The sequence below is a fragment of the Lissotriton vulgaris genome, chromosome 1_1, assembly GCF_964263255.1.
Source record: "Lissotriton vulgaris chromosome 1_1, aLisVul1.2, whole genome shotgun sequence".
Taxonomy (NCBI): Eukaryota; Metazoa; Chordata; class Amphibia; order Caudata; family Salamandridae; genus Lissotriton; species Lissotriton vulgaris.
Window position 1 is genome coordinate 1,621,884,058 of NC_141685.1, and position 15,319 is coordinate 1,621,899,376.

The following is a 15,319-nucleotide window of genomic DNA, read 5'->3' on the forward strand; positions in this document are numbered from 1 at the left end:
AAACGGAAATATATAGTTAAATTGATGATTCCGTGGTAGTTATGCATTTTTGTGTAGGTAGCTAATGCCGACGCTAATTTACTGACATGCAAACATACTGAGCAATGCTGATATGGCAGCCCTGGGGTGAACATTTCATATCGTCTCAGTAAAATAATGCAGCCCTGCCGAGAATTGTTTAATGGTTCCAATACTTGGAAGTGCTGCTGAGGCCTGTGTGTGTGTGTATGTATGTATATATATATATATATATATATATATATATATATATATATATATATATATATATACGAAACTTCCTCCGAAAATGAATGAAGCAGGAGCCCAGGGGGGACATGGAAAACGGGTGCTTTTCGCCGTCGTGGCTTCCTCAGTACCCAATACTGGGAGCCTTCATCCGTTGTGTGTTCATCCTGCTGCCTCCGATGAAGTACTGGCGTGATCCGCTCCTCCCCCTAGCAATAAGGCTCACCTGTTGAAGTCCGGTTTAGTTGGAGGACTTCAACTCCCAGAAAGCCTAGTGATTGTGGCTGTCCGGGTTGGTGAGGTGGGGAGGGTATGATAGAAGTCTTCCTCGCGGTCACCAAAGCAGGACACGATGACCACTGTTGTGGAGTTAACTAGCCAGTCTCCCAAGTCCCCTTATGTCGCCACTCCCAGCGAGCAGAAAATCAAGTTTGCAGGGATCAGAAGTGCAGGTGCACAAAGTCCAGAACGAGGCAATGCCTCACTGCTCCGTATTCTCTGCAGGCAGGGCGGGTGCCGGACTATCCTTCCCAGGAAACAGTGGACGCCCTCAGGCGAGTTACCAGCAGCTGTCCGGGTCCCAGAAACGTGGCGGTGCTCCTGTATTGTGTCACTGGCAGGCACAATTAAAATTAACGAAACTTCCTCCGAAAATGAATGAAGCAGGAGCCCAGGGGGGACATGGAAAACGGGCTTTATTAACCGTCAGGTAGTCCCAGTGGCGGTAGATGCATTTCGCCGTCGTGGCTTCCTCAGTACCCAACACTATATACTATATGCCTGATATATATATATATATCAGGCAGCTCCCACAGAGAAGTGTTGCTATGGTTTGATTATCTACTTGGCGGCCTTGCAGAAAAGTACCTATTGTAAGCATGACATACTAGCAGAGAAGTGCTGCTATTTTCTTCTTAGGATAGAAGTGCTTATATAGTCTGGTTATATTTATAAATTGTTAAGTGTTTTATATAGCGCACCTAGACACAAAGTTATCAGAGTGCTAGAGTTGCACAGCAATATTTACAGGAACATAAAATACCTGGTGGCCTTACAGAAAAGTGCTGAGACACTCCTATTGTAAGTATGACTTTTATTAAAGTGCTGGTATGCTCCTATTAGATGTGCATTGATCCTCAGAGAAGTGCTGCTATTTCCTGAGTAAATTCATGGTGGCATTGCATAAAGTGTTGATACAATCTTAATGTGTGTATAACATCCTTGTAGAGAAGTGCTGGTATGCTCTTATTAGATGCATGTTGCTCTCGTAGAGAAGTGCTGCTATAGCATGATTATATACTTAGAGATCTTACCAGAAAGTGTAGATAGGCTCCTATTGTAACCTTGAAAGCCTTTCATAAAAGTGCTAATATGCTCCCATTAGATGCACATTGATCCTTCAGAGAAGTGATGCTATAGCCTGATTACATATATGGTGGCCTTGCAGAAAAGTGCTGCCACACTACTATTGTGAGCATGACAGCCAAGCAGAGAAGTGATGATATGCTCTTAATATGCTACCGAAAAAAAGTAATGACATCCTGGAAAAAGCAAACGCTCAATGAATGTAAGAATAAGCAAAGCATGTGAAATGTGAATAGGAACAACATGGTTATCTGAACAGTTTTACACTAATTTTCCAGAAATCTGTGAGTGTTATTTCCCTGAAAAGTTAAGGACATTACCACAGGGCACGGAAGGGCCTGTTTCAATGACCATTGCTTATATCTTTACAAGGAAAACAGGTGAGAAGGATAACATAATATGTTTGCCACTACATGCATCAACCAGATATTGCAGTACCTCCAGGCAGCATTGGATTGGGAAGGCAGGCAGTTTGGTATTTGGCGATGGACCGATGCCTAAGCATCACCTGTGGGCTGGTTTTTGTCAACCGGGCCACAGAGCCTTACTGTCTTGGCTGCCAGGTCTCTGTAATGTGGGGCCAGCATCATGCAAGTTTGCAAAAGCATCTCTAGCCCGGTATTGATCTAGGCACTGCATACTTTATTTTGCCCCCTCCCTCCACCCAGAAGCAGTGTCCTCTCCCCTGCCCTGCTGTTCGTAATGTAGCGTGCAACAAAGTCTCAACAGGTATTATTTAGTTAACAGTTTTACTTATAAAAGTATGCACAAATAAAGTTACAAGGGAGGGGGGGAACAGGGAGACAAGAAACTGTAGACCAATGAATGCAATTTCTTTTGTGTATTTGGTCAAAAGAAAAAAACAACAGCACTCTGTTACATTAATTGCCTTGTAACCTGTACAAATCTGTGCACAAGAGGGCTCGTGAGATAAAAGGTGAATGGCGCAAGTGACAAGTGAAGGGATATATAAGTGAAGTGGCTTTGAACCCCCCAAGCAGCGGTGGTGGTGTGGGGAAAACTGCCAGCCTTGGGACATCACATGATGTGCTGAGAGGCCCCGTTACTGAATGGGCTCTCACAGAAGACTCCAACACCCATAATGCAGTAGCTTAGAGGGAGGAGCACGAGTTGCTCAGCAGTCCTTAAGGCAGAGGAGGGGCAAGACATCAACTGATGGGAAGTGGTCATAGCAGACATCTTTAAATCAACTGACCCCCAAGAAAATGAAAAGCCACAGAAACGGGCACTGACGAAGCTAATCGAAAGCAGAAATGCATCTGCCGAGCGTTTCTTTGGACTTTGCGCATAGAGCGTTTTATATTAATAAAGCCTTTTCCAGTTTATCCCCGTGCTGTGTCGCACTCTTTTCTCACCTGAAGGGAGCCTGGTCTGTATATATATATATATATATATATATATATATATATATATATATATATATATATATATCCACACGAGTTCTCACAAAGCAGCGCCGTAGTCTCGATATCACCGCAGCGCCGCCAGAAAACAGCAGACCCAGAATTTTTCCGTGAGTAAATTAATTTATTCTGCAACACACGGACAGCATAACGTTTCGGCCTCCAAGAGGCCTTGGTCACATGGCATTCCAGAGGGGAATGGCAGAAATTTAAAGTGCACATGCATGTGGCGTTAGCCAATCAACGTAGAGGTATGTACAACAGTGCAATAAACATAGTAAACATACTGCGCGTTACCATAATGTTAAAAATAACAATGCACTGTGGCTATCCAAACAAACGTTTTGGGATGAATCCCTGAAGCCAGTAATTACATTGAGCAAGAACCAGTGAACTAGCATAATGCCTGTTAGATGTAATAATGTGAATTTGATAAAAAATATAATTGATGGATAAATCCATTTGTAAACAACACTACTCATGGTTGCTTAATCACATATGAATATAACTCTGTATATACATAAGAATATGTGGTCTAGACAGTTGGCATGTCAACCTGTTAAATGTTAAATTCATGAATATTCTAATACATTGGAGACATGTACATGCCTATGGCCCACATCCATTCACATTCGAAAGCCCTATATCTACCGAAGCATTTCATATTGTAAGAATTGCTTTAAAAGAATGGAAAACCATTAATATACAAACAGTAAACTTATCGGTATGATATGTAAAATTGTGGTTTTCCTGGCTGATGTTCGAAACGACACATCTCTACGTTGCATGATAAATAAATATGAAATAAAGTGCTGGGTGTTGTGTAAACTAAAGAGACAAAAACCTAATAAGGTGGTTAAATAAGTAACAGATGTTTAACAGACTGAACGAAGTCTGTCTATCGCCGTGGCAGGATAACTGAACATTGAATTAAACACTATAACACCAGTCAAAAAGTCATAAGCACATGGCGACCTGGAATTACATAAAAGAAGCCCTATTGTGCGTCTATTAAATTGACTTTTATACGGTGTCATTGAAGAACAACAAGGAGAATACAGTATATTGAAATGATCTAAAGACAGGTGTAAAAGTCTTCCGATGCATTAAGCCCATTAGGTGCCTTACTATCCAACATGAGAATGTACCTGGTTTCCAATCTTCTTAGTGCAGCTTCCCTGTTTCCGCATCTTCTCATGGGTGCGATGGAATCAATGGCATAGTACTTCAGTAATGCACTGTTACTGTTATGTTGTTCCCTGAAGTGCCTAGCCACAGGATACACTGGGTCATTGGTTTTGATGGCCCTAAGGTGTTGAAGGACTCTTTTGTGAACCTGTAATTTGGAACTGCCCATGTATCTTAGCCCACATGGGCATTCCAAAACATATACTGAAAAATCACTTTTACATGTAAGCTTTTTACTGATCTTACACGGAACATTGGAAAACGGGGTGCAGTATTCTGTCTTGTTCACCCCATGTGTGCAGGCTTTACAAGAAGCACACTTCCTAAAACCTTTGCTGCCTGCCAGCCAATCTTTTCTTATTTCAAGTTCAGGGCTAGATTTAACCAGAGCGTCCTGTAATGAATAAGCTTTCCGGTAAGTGATGGCCACTTTTTTGGGCATGGTGTTACCAATGACAGGGTCACATTTCACTAAGTCCCAGTGTTTGTTAATGATCTTCCTCAAAGCCCCATGCTGGCTATTGAAAGACCATGTGCGTGCTCCTCCTTCACTTGAGTTCTCTCTGATTTCTGTCCCCGGATCTCAGCACGCTCTGAAAATGAATTTCGATTCGGTCTCTGGCATGACCGACCAAAAGGCGAGCACATTTGCCTTCACAGTTGAAGATGCTGATAAAATATACGGTCTCATCCAAGATGACATCACCTCCACAGGGAATGCTCGCAGTGTGGAGAGTAACATCAGACAATTACTCTACTTGTTAAAAAAACAATCCAATCAGAAACTACATGCTAGTACCTTGATTCGGTACCATCGGGCTCAACGGATCACCCGGGGCCTTCGAGTCCCACTGAAGCCTTTACTATGTAAAAACAATGTAAAATTTGTTGAGCGATGGTACTCCATCCTCAACAAATGTTCTTTCGACCTGATCCTTCTGATCGTGGAAGAACTATCTAAGACTTTGGAAGAACTATCCCAGGAAATCACGTGCGTAAAAAAAGAGCTGGACGATGCCATGTCAGTTGAAGAACTTGCCCAAATGTTGGAGGATGTGAACATCCAGATTGACAAACATACCAAGGAGACACAGGAAAGGAAACTACGCAAGTTCAAGAGAGACACCATAGATTATAAGCTCGGCGAGGTGTACACCTGGGCAGAGGTGTACGCCCGCCGACGCTCCAACAAAGCTTATAATCCCTTCTCCGGTAACGAGTCTTCATCTTCTGAAGATGAGAATTGACAAAGACCAACCCGCGATACACCTAACACTGAACCGGAAACACCAAGCACATCCACTGATCCTGCGGTTCATTTTTTAGAATCAGGCCAAGCCCAACAAAAAGAACCCGGGGGGGAAAAACCCGCCGAGGAATCCGAAAAAACTCCTCCAGCAACAAAAGTAAAGAAGCCAAACAGGAGACGATAAACCCGGATAAAAATCTTGTAATCAACATCTCCTCCATGGTTTTATCGACTGAAGAAATCAACACCCTACAAAAGGGACAATCATTTGTGCCTACCACCCGTACCAACACGTTGGAGCTAGAAGTCAGTGCCTTCAAGTTAGTACGGAACATCCGTCTGAGACATTATTTTCAGAACATCTGTCCCACACCTTCGTTGGAAGAAGATATGCTCAGAGGACTTCGACCTCACAGTACGTTTTTGGCACCCCAGAGCCATAAGATCATTGATTCTTTCGATAATTTGATTAAACAGGAGATCTCACGTTTACCGTTTCAATCCACCATGAAATATGGGAATTTGTCCAAAAAGGAGAGAAACATTCTCAAAAAGTTAGCTGACAACCCCACCATTACCTGTCAAAATGCGGATAAAGCTGGTGATCATGGACACCACTTTCTACGAGCAACAGATTGAGACTCATATTAATGACACTAACACTTACGATACATTACCGGGAGACCCAACCTTGGAGTTTTCCAAAAATCTGATCCAAATTATCAACTCGGCATTTGAAAATGGTACTATTAATGACAAGACTAGAAGATTTCTAACTCCCATCAATCCTAGACCTCCTGTTATGTATATGCTTCCCAAGATGCATAAACATCCTACAAAACCCCCCTTTCGGCCGATCGTATCCACAAGAGGAAGCATACATGAGAACACTGGCAAATTTCTAGACAGATACCTGCAACCATTTGTACTCAAGACTCAGTCACATGTACGTGACACCACTGATTTTTTGTCTAAGCTAGAACCCATCATGAATGAACTTATGAACACTGAATTGATCATGTGTACAGTGGACGTGTGTTCACTTTATACCTCCATCCCTCATGATGGCTGAATGGAAGCAATTGAACAAACTCTAATCACATCTGGTCTGGATCCTGACTTGAAAGTTTTTCTCATGCAACTTACTATGTACACTCTGTATCATAGTTACTTCACGGTGCTAGACAAATGGATACTACAGCTCAATGGCACTGCCATGGGTAATTCGGCAGCTCCTTGCTACGCCAACATCTACATGAAAGTGTTTGAAGAGTCACATATTTTATGCCAAAACACCTGGCTACAACATGGAAAACTGTACCTACGGTACATTGATGACGTTTTTTTGTTATGGGAAGGTTCAATTGATACTCTTACTAACTTTTTGGAATCATGGAACAAAGTCAATGAACGTATCCAATTCACTTGGGAATACAGTGACAAATGCATCCGTTATCTGGATGTTGAAATACACAGACAACCTAATGAGTGGTTCACTACAATCTACCGGAAACCAACTGATAGGAATTCTACGCTACACTACAAGAGTTTTCACCGACCCAACCTGAAGAACAATTTACCTTATGCCCAGTTACTAAGAGTGAAGCGAATCGTATCCAGTGAATCAGAATGGAATTGGAAAGACTCTGAGCACGTGGGTACCCCACACCCGTTCTGGATCTAGCTATGGAGAGGACAAATAAATGTGTGAGGTCTGAACTACTGAAACCCAAACCCAAAGAACATTCAGACCGCATGGTTGTGGTTTCCAAATTCTCCAAGATGTCAAACAGTTCCAATACATCATCCGAAAACATTGGCCCATATTAACTATGGAACCTGACTTTCACGGTCTATTCAGCCAACCCCCTATGTTCGCTTTCACCAGAGGTCGCAATGTGAAAGAAATTCTGACTCAAACCTCTTGTACCGCTATTCCTATTGTTTACACGGACCTTAAACCTTGTTACAACTGCAGCAATTGCAGTAACTGTATCCCTGGGAACAAAACTACCCACCCCATGAAAGGACATGTTATAAAACTCAGAGTGAATGCCACATGTAACAGTAGTAACGTCATCTACATGTTGAAATGCCCCTGTGGCAAATGCTACATTGGACACACCGAGAGAAAAATCTGTGTGCGTATCCTTGAACACAAAAGTAACATTCGCACACAACTTGAAATCCAGTGTGGCCGCTCATTTTCTAGAAAACAGACACAGTGTGGCTCAATTGAAATTTCAAATACTTGAGCAAGTCAAAGTCACTGGGAACAATAAGAATACCCTTCTCAAAAGAGAGAACTTTTGGATCCGCCTTATGTCCACCATGGTACCCCATGGACTTAACGATCGCATGGAATTTCTATGCTACCTGTAATGTATTATCATGCTTTAATGATTTTGTTCTGACTCATTTTTTTGCATCACTCTCTTCAGCTATGTTTTCCATAACGATGTGTCTTTCTTTGAATGATTCCCTCCTTTCCAATATGGCCACTTCCTTTCACCTTCTTTGTACACGGTTTCTTTTCTTTCTATGTTCGACTCTCAGTCCTCTTTTCATGTCTTTGCTCCCACACGCTCTACTTCAGTCCGGCCCTTCGGCTCCGCTGACTGATCACTGACTCCGCGGCACTCCGCGAAGTTTTTCCAACTTCGTCCTGATGTAAGTACCCAACTTGGGACTACTCCCGATCCCGTGTATATTTCTCCACTTGTGTTCCGTTGGTTTTGCCCTTATCGGTTATACTTCAAGCTCTTATTAACTCTTTTCTACTACTTTTACCTTTTTCTCTTATACGAGTGCTCACACATGTTAGATCTTTCCCTACACGGTGTGAAATCTTTCTAGCCTCTATCTACGTTTTACACCTATCTTTTTTCTAAATCTCTGTGTACACCCTTAGATAGGCGTCTATCTTTCTCCTGCACTCTTCTTTTCAATCACACTGTTTATTTGAATGCGCTTTGTTTTTTAATGACACACAGATACATTATTGAATTGTGCTTTTTGGATTGTTTTGTAGAGTAACCCCTGAAGAAGGGCGTGGCCCGAAATGCATCGGGATTTGTGATAATCTGCTTTGAAAAAACTTATCTTATGATGGAAATTTACTTTTGGATATCTTACGTTGATTGAATCATGAAGCAGTAATTTCAACAACTGTTGAATAAACAGTGAATACCGAATGAACTATTTGTCGTTTAATCATCATTACCCTCTTATGGTTTGAATGAACTAGACCCACGGGTCCTTCTTGTTGTGCACAGAGGTGCTCTCTCTCAACAGAGTGAGCTTTGTATGAGTAACTAGGAGAGAAACAGGCCCCCATGGCTACTCCCCTGACCTGCTGGTAATATTGTTTGTTGAACATGAAATAGTTGTTATTCAGGCAGAAACTTATCATAGACAAAAGCATTTTGTTATGTTCAACCAGTTCAATTGGACGTTGACCCAAGTATTGTGATACCGCCCTCAACCCATCCGCATGGATAATGCTCGTATATAATGCAGTTACATCAAGTGTAATTAACAAGCAACACGGATCCCATTCTAATTCGCTGAGTTTCCTCAGAAAGTCACTAGAATCTTGGATGTAAGAGGGTAGCCCACAAACAAAGTCTTGTAAAAATGAATCCACATATATGGTAGTTTTTTCAAGCAGACCCCCGCATGCAGAGATAATGGGCCGGCCTGGGGGCCTATTGGGATTCTATATATATATATATATCGGGAAACAGTGCAGAAAAAACATTCAGTATACACAGTAAACTCTTATTGGCTCCCATACATTAATGAATACAATTAATTTTGCAAGAGCCATGAGGCTGGTGCTATGGGTTGCGCTGCAGTGTCGACGGTGTTTCGACCTGTTCAAATTTCAGGCCATCCTCAGGATCAGGTTACTAAAATTTTCAAGGCACAGAATGTGCAGGGATATCTGGAGGTAGAAAACAGGTGAGGTGTCTTAACCACATGACTGCTAAGGCAATTCCCCTCTTGTGCTAGAAATTGTTATAGTACATGTATCATGACGAGCTCAGCTCGTCATGAGCACACGACCAGTGTACTGCATGACGAGCTGAGCTCGTCATGAGCAGCGAAGGGGTTAAGCACTAGGTTAGTGCTACGGGATGACAAAGCGACCTGCATTGCGTCAGTGGTGATCTGGATGAATATGTAGACCATCAAGGGAGGAAGACAGCACAGGATCGGTGCTGTGAATAAAAGGCACTGCTCGGGTGAGCCGAGGTCCAAGAGAATGTGGTGATTCTCGTAGTCTTGGAACAATGTCCGTTGGCGAAACCCGCTGGCGTGAGCCCGGGGTTGCGGTAGCGAGGTGTGTGCTGCTAAAGTGAGGCAGGGTGTTGAGGTTGCAGCAGCCTGAGTGGGGGCAGGTGATGTGGCCATTGGGCCATCATCTCCTCAGCCGCCTTGGAGCAGCAGCAGCAGCAGCTCTGTGCTTTTCTCACCACTCCTCTCCCAGGCCATCGCCCTGAGGCCATAGTTGGCTGGGGAGGGGGAAGAGTGAGTAAATCGGCCTCGCTGAGGGCCTGTTGTTGAAACCTCAACTCTAGTGTCTTTTGGGCCTTTCTGGAAGGGGGGGGGGTGTATGTTTGCATAGGCCTGGCTGTGAGGCACCTTTCCCAGAGCATAAAATTGAGAGGATGTAATGTTAGGGTCATAGCTGCCGGATGAGAAACTATAGAAATGTGTTCGAGTCCCAACCTCAGTTTAGCATCCTGTGATTCTGGGCAAATGACTTAATTGCCCAAACAATGAATTTGATCTTCTGTAATGTAACTGATGCTCAAATAATCTCTGCCCTTAGCCCTAGTTCAACCTACATAAATACAACTACAATAAAAAAGAACCTCCTGTTTGTAAATTTTTTAAGAGTCTGCAAAGACTGGAACATAATAACGTGAGAGGATTATTTATACAATAATGAAGTCTGTATTCCTTCTTAACATGGCCTTTCGTCCTTTCTTTAGTTTAACTATCAGACACGGATCATTAAAGCAGATTTAGACCATATTTTAAACTGCTTTCACCTTACTTGTACTGTTTAAACTTTAAAGCATATATTGATCAGAGGAGAAAATACCAGCTTTAGCTGATTGTCTTCATTTTCGTACCAGCAAGGACATCAACATACTGGTATCCCAGGTTAAAACAAGCATTTGCAATGCAATAGGTCTCGCCCTTGTGAGAGTTTGAGCTATTGGCGTTGTAAATGACAATGCCTTTTATTTGTGTTTTAAAATCCAAAACGTAAATGACAATGCCTTTTATTTGTGTTTTAAAATCCAAAACTTAAATAAAAGGTATTGTTATTTACAATGTCAATAGCTTAAAGTCACGTAAATGAGAGACCAATTGCATTTCAAATGCTTGTTATCGTTCCAGCATTTTCTGAACCCCAAACCTTTTTTTTGAGATGCTGCAGCTTCCCTACTTCCTTTGCCCATACCTAGTGTACGTAGCTTAAGCCTGCTCTGGAGGTGCCCCCTTCACAGTTACACGCAGCAGGCACCTCTCTTTGCTGTCACGTTAGAGTGTTACAAGGGTCCTCTGCTCTCTCTTCCTTAAGGCTAATTCACTCCGTCTCCTGCTCTGATACATAATTACTTTGCTTTCCTGCCTCAGTGCCGTGACGGTCACTGTCTGAAAACCATTTAGCTCGGCGGCATGCTCTACTGTGTTCTTCAGCACTCACAGGCACGCACACTGCTCTCGTCTCGTTGGTGCAGCACTCGCATTCTATTCCATGAGCCTCACTTTCCTGGCCCTTGGCTGTTGCGCCAGCTCCTCTCTGTGACTGGGACCCCACGGGGAGCTTCTGCTGATGCGCTAATCGCATGCCGCAAAGATGCTGCTTGAAATGTTCCAACCATTGAAAAGTAAAGAGTGGTAGATTGAAGAGTCAATAGTGTTAAATGTGCAATATAGAAAGGTGGTCAATATATCAAATTGCAAAATTCAAAGCAAATTAATGAAAAATAACTGATTAGATTGAACGTCCACCCTATTTTCTTCTTCCCGCCACCTCTCCTGCCCCCAAACCATGGCCTGTGCACCCGTGCCTGTACTGCAAACTTCTCTTTTGCAAGCTCAGCTTTTTATTTTATAGATCATAACGTGCCACTTTCCCCACAACTGCATCACTAGCGATTGCTACTGAAACAACCTAAGTAAACGTCATTGTTTGCGGCCAAAACACTTTTCACATTGTGGGCCGAGCCGAGTTCCAGCCGAAAAATCTGGGTGCCCTTACAAGACACACTCTCAGAGGATGGATTGGCCATTTATATCAGCAGGCATTTCCCGGCTGGTGGGGTGTGAGTGGGGTGGAGTCTGGGTCACTGTAGGCCAGTTTTTGGAGGCCGACGACCGGTGCCTCTGTCCACAGCTCCCCGGGGTATAGGGCAGCCGGCAAAAAAAGAAGGCGCAGTAAAGAAACAGGAAGAGAGAAAAAGACAGGAACAGAGAGAGTAAAAGACAGGAACAGAGAGAGTAAAAGACAGGAACAGAGAGAGTAAAAGACAGGAACAGAGAGAGTAAAAGACAGGAACAGAGAGAGTAAAAGACGGTAACAGAGAGAAAAAGACGGTAACAGAGAGAAAAAGACGGTAACAGAGAAAGACGGTAACAGAGAGAGAAAAAGACGGTAACGGAGAGAGAAAAAGACGGTAACAGAGAGAGAAAGATGGTAACAGAGAGAAAAAGACGGTAACAGAGAGAGAAAAAGACGGTAACAGAGAGAAAAAGACGGTAACAGAGAGAAAAAGACGGTAACAGAGAGAAAAAGACGGGAATAGTGAGGGAGAAAGGCAGGAGCGGAGGGAGAAAGGCAGGAGCGGAGAGAGAGAGAAAGGCAGGAGCGGAGAGAGAGAAAGGCAGGAGCGGAGAGAGAGAGAAAGGCAGGAGCGGAGGGAGAGAGAGAAAGGCAGGAGCGGCGAGAGAGAGAGAAAGGCAGGAGCGGAGAGAGAGAGAAAAAGGCAGGAGCGGAGAGAGAGAGAGAAAGGCAGGAGCGGAGAGAGAGAGAAAGGCAGGAGCGGAGAGAGAGAGAAAGGCAGGAGCGGAGGGAGAGAGAGAAAGGCAGGAGCGGAGAGAGGGAGAGAAAGGCAGGAGCGGAGAGAGAGAGAGAAAGGCAGGAACGGAGAGAGGGAGAGAAAGGCAGGAACGGAGAGAGAAATGCAGGAACGGAGAGAGAAATGCAGGGAAAGAGACAGGAAGGCAGCGTCGCAGAGCTGTAGTGCCAAGTGTTTGAAATTCGGAAGACACTGTTGGAAAACAGACTCTTATTGTGAGTGTCCACACACGAGCGTGGCACTACAGAGCTGTAACAGGAGCAGAGAGTGAGGGCCCACGGAAATGAATTCCCACATATTTAAAAGACATGCTTGTGATCACTGCAGGAGCGCGCACCACAGAAACAAAACATACCTGATTCTGAAAATGTCTAAGGAGGAAGAGCAACGCTCTGAAAAAACACATTCCCGCATTGGACCCCAAAACTCCTGAATGTTCTAACGGAGGAAATAACACTCAACAATAACTCACTGCCATGCAGGACACACTTGAAGGCAAGGCACTCATCTTAGGCAGATATTGCCAAGACAGGTGAATAAATATGACGAATACACGGTAACCCTTCTCCCCAATGCTGAGAATATCAGACACTAACCAAACAGTCACAGTGTAATGCACTGTGCTCGTTATCCCACCTTACCAGGCTGTAACCCGCCCGAAGCCCATGTGGTGCGGCCTGAGGAACAGCAATGCATTTAATATATGAATACATTTAAAAAAAAGATTGTGTGCGGGGACTCATCACAACTCAGATGGGCAAGCGTGGCATCATTATCGGCGCTCTCTTGGGAGCACCATCTGGGCTCGCTCGGTGCAACATGGGGAATAAAAATATATAAAGCTATAATCAAAGGTTCAGAAACTTTGCTGATTGTAAATGACTGCTAAATCATATACAATGCTACAGTGACACTCACTTGGTCTGACCTCCGCTGGGAAATCTCTTTTCTGGTTTTCATCCTTGTTTTTCAGTGTCGAATGTGCAAGTGGTTCGGAGATGAAGAGATATAGAACAGAGCAACAAAGCTCCTTAAAACTGCACAGAATGGAAAAAAGCCCCTCACCAAGACCTTGCATTTAACGATCCTTAGAGCGAATCATTTTTTGGTATCGGACTCTAATCTTTGTAGAAAATCAGATTTAGCTGAACAGGAATCGCTCATGCTCGGCGGAAAGACGTTAGTGTTAAGAGCGAACTCGCAACTCTCCTTCTTAGACTCCGAGGCGAGACACTGGTCTTTGTGGCATGCTTGCACTTCCAATCTTCTGCGCAGGAGCTAGCTCAGAGACTCCTTTTACTGCAGTATCTTTCTAAGAAGAGTTTCTTCGTCTTCTCTGCTTTCTCGTACACATTCAATCTGTATTTAAATCAGTGTTGTGATCAAAGCAAGGTCGAAGCAAAAAAAAGATAAACAAGTTCCCGCTGGGCCGCCGCGCTGCCTGCGACGACCCGGAAGCGGTTGGGCAGCCGGCCAATCACAGCGCGGCCCCAACCGGAAGTCCCGCCCCCATCGCGGCGCAAAGAGAAGAGACTGTTCGAGGAGTGTGTGTATGTGCGCATGCGTGCGGGAGCCTTTGTGTGAATGCGAATAGCAGGCAGGGCGACGCGACGTGCGCGCTCACGAGCTGCAATCTCCAGGAGGACAGGCTCGTCACAGTCTGATGTCCACAATATTCCCAGAAAAGCGGCAACATAAGTTGTCTCGCATAGACAGCAAAAGCTTCGCTTTTGCTTTCGTCTAGGCGAGACCTAAAAACGGTCAGGTGGCAAACATAGCCAGATTAGGAGTTGTGGCCTTTAGGCAACTTTATTTTACCTTGCATGCCCAGCCAAAATGTAGTGCTCTAGTTTTGAGCAATGTTTATGGAACTATGAGCTTTATCATTCGTAATTTATCAAACATTTCTCTAAAAATTCGACCAATTAGACTAGCTAAATGCTGTTTCATGAACGGGCATGATCGAAGAATGTGGGTCAATTTTTTTGGGGGTGCCCAGGCCAAATTTTGATCCCAATCCTACCCTGCCTCCAGAAATGGTGCAATGTTATTCAAAGAGAGACAAGAAAGCGAAAGTAGCGCTTCACTGGCAAATTATTCTGTATGTTGGGCTAAGGTGCTTAGGTGTGAATAAAACCAATCTGGTCACTTTGCAACCACTCTTTCTTTATTTAGTTATTCTTTGTATTTTGAACCCTTTTTTCTCTCCATCCCAAGACTGCACTCTGGAATAGAAACATGTCAGTAAGAAGACGACCATTCCACCAAAAGTGTTTCTTTCTTTTTTGGATCCATTTCACAGTTAAAGGAGAGGAAAGCGAGGGTAAGAGCCATTTCTTGAAGTCACAATTTTTATTAAGCAGGTGAGGAGAAGAGAGACGGAGACAGAAAGAGCGGTAATAAGAGGAAGAGAGAGAGGGACATAGCAGCTGACAGCGGCAGAGCAGCAAAAGTGACCACTGTCCTTGTCTTCTCTGGGCAGGAAGGAAGAACTAGTCCTTTTTCTTCTCTGCCCAACCCACCTGTACCCAAATGGCTGAGCCTTATCTACAGGCCTGGGCTATTTCTGCCGTCCTGGAACGCATTTTTAAAATAAAAAATGCAGATCCCACCAACTTCGACTAATGGGTTGGCCATTCTGGAAAGCTTTGGTGGGAAGAAGGGCTCGTTTAAGCGCTAGTGGTGCCTGGTGCGACAGTCCGTTTTGTTTCCCCCTCCCCCTGGGCCTCCAGCTCGAATTCCCTCAC

At 43.9% G+C, this 15,319-nt stretch overlaps 1 protein-coding gene across 2 annotated transcripts in view; it reads left to right on the plus strand.

Annotated features, from left to right (window-relative positions):
* LOC147750916 (arylsulfatase A-like) overlaps positions 1 to 15,319 on the plus strand; it is a 254,515-nt gene that overhangs the window by 905 nt on the left and 238,291 nt on the right. The gene's annotated exons all lie outside the window — the stretch shown is intronic.